Source organism: Theropithecus gelada, chromosome 15, assembly GCF_003255815.1.
Source record: "Theropithecus gelada isolate Dixy chromosome 15, Tgel_1.0, whole genome shotgun sequence".
NCBI lineage: Eukaryota > Metazoa > Chordata > Mammalia > Primates > Cercopithecidae > Theropithecus > Theropithecus gelada.
The window spans coordinates 50,576,471-50,584,122 of record NC_037683.1 but is presented as its reverse complement, the minus strand read 5'-3'; the positions used below and the strand labels follow the sequence as shown (position 1 = coordinate 50,584,122).

Genomic DNA, 7,652 nt, shown 5'->3' with positions numbered 1-7,652 from the left:
TTGTGTCTTTTCTCTAGAATTGTTTGAATTCCTTATATAATTTGGATATTAATCTCTAACAGATCTACAGCTTGCAAACATTGTCTCACATACTGTAAGTTGTATATTCACTGTGTTGTTTCCTTTGTTATGCAGAAGCTTTTTATTTAGACATAATACAATTTGTCTATTTTTGCTTTTGTTGCCCATGCTCTTGCCAAATCTAAAACAAATCATTTCCCAGATCAATGTCGTGTAGTTTTTCCCCCATGTTTTCATCTAGTATTGCTCCTTCTGCTTTCTACTGGGATAGTAGAAATCTAATAGAATTCTTTCCAGGTTTTGTTTCAAGGACTATGCAGCATAAAGCTAATTTGAATTTCCCAATACTAAAGTTACTAAACCATCACTCCCTTTGTGAGCAAAAATTACTCCTTTTTTTTTTTTACTTTATTTGAAAAATTGAATGGTAACACTCATTCGGATGCAAAGAACAGTTGCATTTTTATTGTCTAAAGTAATTCAATTAGTGGTCATTCTTTAAAACTTTGATGATTTCTCTTGACTATTTTCCTTATCAGAATGCAGACATGAAAAGCACAGGTGTCTTTTTGAGAAAAAAAAAATCTTGCTTTTATGAAGAAAATATAAAACTAATAGTGGAAGAAGAATGTGGATGGGTTGAGGTGCCTCAGGCCGAGACTCACCTGTCTCACTAAGTGTGTCTCCTCACAGCTGACCTGCAGCTTCTGCCTTTCCTGAACACACACATTTTTATGTTTTCTTCATTCAGGTTGAATCATTAGATTCTAATAAAATCCTCTGGGAAAGACATTATATCTTTCAAACACTCGTATAAATCAGAACACCACCTAGGCAGAATAAGTGTTAGCTGACACCCAAAGTTACAAATGGCTTCAGTAATTAAGGTAGTACTATGTTCCTGCTGTCACTTCCTATATTTTTTTTTAATCAACACATTTCTTAGTCTCATTGTCTTTTATGCCTGAGGTTTCTAAGAAAAGAGAAAACAAGATAGCTTCATTGTAGAGACTGACCTGGGAGCATGCACGTGACTTTATCTTTTTCTTTGCTATTAGTATATTTAAACATGGTTTATTACTTAATATGGAGAAAAATAAAATGAAATTAATGAAAGGGTAATAGAAACACAAATACTGAATTGAAATTATGCCTTTTGATGCAATATGACCAGAAAATTTAATCATATTTCTGTATTTTTACCAAATATATCAACATAGAGATAAGCAAAGCTTTATTATCAGAAAGACATGGTATCCTTATATGTGAAACTCTGAGGACATAAACTGCTCATTATCCTTTTCCTTATCATATTGCAAGTACTCCTGTGTTTAACTCCATTTAGGCATCCCAAGGAACTGTAAACAGTATCACAGTTACCGCTAAAACAAACATTAAAAATAACCATATTAGAGATATCATCGATTATTTGGTCCAGACAGTAAATTCTAAAGCCATTTGTGTACTCATACATATTGTATCCTGGCATTTATAATTTCACATTCTTATAAGTGATTTCAAAACCCGTCTGATCCCTGCTATTCTAGAATATAAACATGAATATTTATTATTTTGTAATGGACACTAAGACTTTCCTTCATAAGTCAAAAGTCTAGTCTTTCTCCTTTAAGGAAGATACTGCTGAATGAAGCCAACAATCTTGATCCTTTTCAGGTTTATGTAAAATGAAGGATGAAGAACATAAGTAGCCATGGGAATCTCAAGGATGCTAAGTCTCTGTTATGAAATATGCCTTCTGCCTAGTCAGAAATGACTCAGTACTCCTCTTACGCTCCATTGCCTGGGAATATTCAGAGCAAGGTGAATTGTCGGCAAAGTGTCATGCTATACATCTCACAATCAATGCACTCATCAGAATGGACACCTTTCATTCAGTGGTGGAAAGAAGCAATAATAACATTTTAGAGGCTGCTTTTTGAAATAATATTCTGGATGCAAGCACTTAAAAGGACTTGAAGTGTTACCCAGTGACCTCTGGAAGAAAACTGCCTTCTTAGGGAACCTAAGGTCTGTTTCATTGTGCCTTTGCAATACATTGAGAAGTAACTTGAGATTGAGATGTACCTGAATGACTATGAGATTGCCTAGCAAATATTAATTTCATCTAGATATTAATTCTTTCTGGAATCTCCCTACTTATAAGAGAACGGGCCACTTCCAAAAGACCTATCAGAGTATTTCAGTCATTGAAACTCATGCCCAGAAAAATGACCAACAAGCTGTGATTTTGTTGCTCTCGTGGTCTGTCAAAATCTGAAAGTTTAAAATTTCTCTTACAGGAAAACAAACTTGTATCCCCTCTAAAGAATCTATGAGCAAGTTGGAGCCTTCAGGCGATAATGCTTTACTATTAAAAAATATAAGCCAGGTGCGATGGCTTATGCCTGTAATCCCAGCACTTTGGGAGGCCAAGGCCGGTGGATCACTTGAGGTCAGGAGTTCAAGACCAGCCTGATCAACATGGTGAAACCCCGTTTCTACTGAAAATATAAAGATTAGCCAGGTGTCATGGTGCGTACCTGTAATCCCAGCTACTCCAGAGGCTGAGGCAGGAGAATTGCTTGAACCTGGGAGGCAGAAGTTGCAGCGAGCTAAGACCGGGCCACTGCACTCCAGCCTGGACAACAAAAGCGAAATTCCACCTCAAAAAAAAATAAAAATAATAAATAAATATTATGTTACCAGTGCAAGTTAACTCTAACTGGTTTTTGATAACTCCTTTTGTGCAAGGTACAGGGCAGATTATAATCGTCCTGTTATCTTTTGTTACTACGTGAGTTTTAATGGACTTTCTGTTTATTGATTTCTCTTCCTAAATAATCATCCGTGAAGGGATGCATAATGCTGCTTGTGCTAAATAATTGATAGCATGTAGAGTTACTGGGAAAGCTATGACAAGCTGGAGAATGTCGCAGAAAGAGGCTTAGTAGCACAGTGATAAATATAATAAGAGGCCAGTGCTGTCAGGAGAGGAATATCATATGATTAATTGCTCTATTACTTTTTCTTGGTCTTCAGAAAAGCAAGAGGATATTAAAAAGGAAGTAGAAAACAAAGAACTTTGTTGAGTGTCGCTTCTTCTTACTCATTCATTGGGGTAGAGGGTGAAAGAAAATGCTTTAGTTTCTGTTATATCTTTATTTGTAGAAAGCTGATACAATAATAGATTCTGTTCAAATTGTATAGAAAAATACTCTTCCATAATGATAGGTTAATTATTTTAATTTTACAGGAGTATTTACAAAGAATGTCTATTTCCAATGAATTAGCTATTATTTTGAATGTGGATTACTGAAGGAAACTGGAAATGCCAAAACTGTTAGCACAGTAAACATGAACTGCATCAGAAATAGTCCTGGTGCCCAAAGAAAACAGGGATTTGTATTTAAAATTAGGTTATGTTTGTTTTAAATTATTGACAAATATTATATCAAAAACATCCTTTCTTAGGAGTGTGTGGTTATGAAGTTATACTGTAACCTTTTACACACACACACATACATACAGACATGTCTCGATGGCTTCAATAGAAATAAAAATCGGTTTCACATTGTACTAAAGCATATAACTTCAAAATTATCATGAATTTTTTGAACTTATCTTTATGTAATTATACAATAATTTGTTAAAATTATTGGTCTTGCAAATAAAAATACAATTTTTAAAAATTTGACCGTAATTTTATTTCTCAAAATGTAAATCCTAAATTTTAATTTGATATTATCAAGTTTCCAAAACTCACTAGAGTGCTAGGCTGGATATATATGTGTATCACGGGACCCAGACAGATGGATATATATTGAAGCCATATGTAAGAGAATATATTTTAGAACGTTTTATTGCCAAAAAGTGAACTTGGTACCTTGGTTCTGATAGGATGAGTGGGGCAGGGGTGGAGGTTAATACACATCTTCTGTAGTCAACTTTGGTATTTTGGTTTCTCTCTATCTACTGTCTTCTAATGTGTGCAAATTTTTTACCACCTAAACTACTCCTAATTACATAACTGCTTATAGGCTGATTTTTGTGTGTGTGTTTTGTTTGTTTGTTTTTGTTTTTTTGAGACGGAGTTTTGCACTGTCGCCTGGGCTGGAGTGGAGTGGCACGATCTTGGCTCACTGCAACCTCCACCTCCCGGGTTCAAGCGATTCTCCTGCCTCAGTATCTCAAGTAGCTGGGATTACAGGCACCTGCCACCATGCTCAGCTACATTTTTGTATTTTTAGTAGAGACGGGGTTTCATCATGTTGGCGAGGCTGGTCTCGAACTCCTGACCTTGTGATTTGCCCAACTCAGCTTCCCAAAGTGCTAGGATTATAGGCATGAGCCACCATGCCTGGCCTATAGGCTGATCCTTTAAGCAGAATATATTACAACAGAAATCTCCACAGTTTATCTGTTTAGCACAGTGTATGCCATAAACATGGATCATTCTCTCCCATTCATCAAAATAATGTATATTACTGATAAGATATTGTTTCTTTCATCCAGCTCCTGCCATTTCTATGAATTTTAATCTATAGATACAAAATAAACCTTGTAAAATTGTTGCCACATCCCTATAAATTTAAACAATAGCACTAGTTTTGAAACAATAGCATAGTGTATGATTTATTTTCTTCTTTAGCTTTAAAAATATGATGACATATCCCATACACTAGGATTTGTTAAAAATATATGTAAATACATTGTTCACATTCCTATTTGAACCTTTGAGGTAAATGCCAAATATCAGAATTATCTCTACTGAAGGAAGAATGTAGTTCTTATTTAAAACAAATAACTAAGTTCATCCAATTTTACTTAGCTTTTCAGTATCAATTCCAAAATCTCATACTGGATTATTTTCAAAACTTAAACATATTAATTTACAAAAAGTATTTTGCGAAGTAACATAGGAATTTTAATCAAATTACTAATTTAGGACTTAACAGCCAAGGTCATGATAGGTGCTATGGAGAACAGAAAGCTACAGTTTATTATTCACAAAGCAGCCAGATATTACCTTTAAACATAAATCAGATTATTTCCTTTCTCTACTTAGCTTTCCTTGGCAATTGGTACAAAGTTCAGAACCTACAACAGGGTAAATCAGGCAATAAATAAGCCAATAAATCTGGACCCTTACTAACTCCCCAATCTCATGAAATGCTACTTTCCCCTTAGCTCTCTAGGGCCTAGCCCATTTGCCTTCTTTCAATTCTCCCACCTTGGACATTTACATTAGCTTTGCCTTTACTAGGAATTATCTGCCTACATCACTTTGCAAGGTGATCTCTATTTGTCAGAAGTCTCAGTTTAAACATCCCTTCCTTAGTGAGGCCTTCTCTTACACACAAGTTGCAAATCATTGACTATTGTATCACTCTTTTACAGACTTTTATAGTATATATCAGTGTCTGAAAGTGTCAGACAGTGTTTGCTTAATTATTTAATTCATTAATTTGCTTCTTCGCAGCATTTACCTATTGTGATAGGCAGAAAAACGGCCTTCCAGAGATGTCAACATTCTGAAATCTGAGCCTGAAACACGTTACCTAACATGGCTAAAGGGATGTGGTTCTAGATGTGGTCAAATTTAAGGACCTTGAGATGGAGCAATTATCCTAGATTGCAGCTGGTATGCCTAATCTAATCACAGGAATCCTTACAAGTAGAGAAACTTTCCTGACTGTAGTCATTCAGATAGACATGTGGTTATGGAAGAAAATCACAGACGGGTGCAACATTGCTGGCTTTGAAGATGGAAGAAAGGAATCACAAGTCAAGGAATGTGGGTGATCTCTAGAGCATAGAAAATGCAAGGAAACTAATTCTCCCCTAGAACTTTCAGAAAGACATGCAGGCCTGCCAACACCTGGATTTAATGTCCCATACTGGACTTTTGACTTAAGAAATACGAGATACTGTTTTTGTACTGGTTAAGCCATCAATATTGTGGAACTGTGTTATAACAGCGATAGAAGACTAATACAACCATGAAAACCTCAAGATCAGAAACCCCATTCATCTGTTCCATTCTCTATGGCCAGAGACTAGAAATGGGCGTGGTGCCCAGATGTTACTCAGTAAATCACTGTTAATACACAAACTCATGTTGAAATTAACCAGAAATAAACACATCCTTGAAGATATGTATTGGATAAGACATATGTTCTTTTTAAAATAAATTAAATAATATTTTATCAGCTAATATATATTCTCCAAATTGCTCTAGATATTATATATTATAACATAATTATAAGTAAAAGAGTACATTATTGCTAAAAATAGCCCCTATATTCTTAATGAAATAAATGACTGATAAAGCCTCCCCAAAATGTGTCCAAAAGTCAAGAGAATAGTACAATGAACACGGTGTACTCATTTCCCAGCCATACAATTTATCAACTCATTATCAGTCTTGCTTCATCTCATCCCATCCATTTCCCTTTCTTTATAATATTTTGAAGCAAATTCAAGATCTCATGTAATTTCAACAGCAAATATCTCAATATGTATCTTTAAAAGGTAAAGACTGAATATATCCTAATTAACAATTTCCAAAGTTACAAGTCATTTTTGCCCCCTTGATTCTGTTATACCATCCACATGATTTGATTTGGTCAATGAGGTGTTAGTGGATGGGATACAGAGATACTTGAATAAGTTAGTGTGTGTTTCCTCTGCTTACCCTTTCCCTGTGCCATTACTGTGAGGACATTCCCAGTATAGCCCACTAGAGGATGAGAAATATGGAATGAGCCAAGTCATCCCAGTCATCAAAGCTAAAGGCATCCTAGCTCAGATTCCTGACAGCGACTCTAGGCTTGTGAGTGAGCCTAGATGAAATCACTCCCCTACAGACCCGAGCTAAACAAATGCTCATTGTTCTATGTCACTGAGTTTTGAGGGTTATTAGCATTAAAACGGCAATAGATAAGTCGTACAAATGTTCTATGTTATAAATTAGTGATGGGTTTAGCAGAGATCTTTAATCTCATTTTTCCCCCCTGGGATAAGGATTTAGGTTTGAGGAGATCAAAATCTTATGAAAGTTAGAGAGCTCCATTTGAGAAAAAGAATGATATAGAACAAATACACAATGAGATACGAAAGTGAACATATTTTCAGAACGAAAAAAATATATAGTAGCCTTGGTAATCTAGGTACCTGTGTTGTGAGGTTTGTTTAGCCAAATAATTGCAATCTGGCTTCCGATCTCTACCCAAAACATTCAATAAACTCCAGCACTCACAGAGGCCCAAGAGCTTAAAGAAACACCAGTTGCATTAGTTTTACAATAAATCTGACTCTCTTCTTACTTAATGGTGTAATTTATGTAAAGAGAATGTCAAATGAAGTACTATTAAAATAAGATAACAATTGTAACCTTTTTTTTTTTTTTCTAGTGCCCCACACGGGGTGTCTTTGGGATAAGAAGTAAGTAGCCAAAATTTCTGGGCATATGGGAACTGTCAGGTTCATGCTGGAAACTGTGTTGCTCATATTTCAGAAGTGCTGCAGAGTACTAAGCGCAGTGTACAGACACACTTGTCATGGCATTATTCCTTTTATTCATATCTTTCCAGACTTCTGATAGTTTCATAGATTTCGCTTGTTTAAAGAAG

The 7,652-nt window shown here is 35.4% G+C and overlaps 1 long non-coding RNA gene across 1 annotated transcript; it reads right to left on the bottom strand.

The window, feature by feature from the left end:
* Positions 1-397: 397 nt before the first annotated feature.
* On the bottom strand, positions 398-6,845 carry LOC112607608. Its single transcript, XR_003115885.1, has 2 exons — positions 6,716-6,845; positions 398-994 (listed from the first exon to the last, which is right to left on the bottom strand). It is a non-coding gene; the product is annotated as an uncharacterized LOC112607608 (long non-coding RNA).
* Positions 6,846-7,652: the final 807 nt, after the last annotated feature.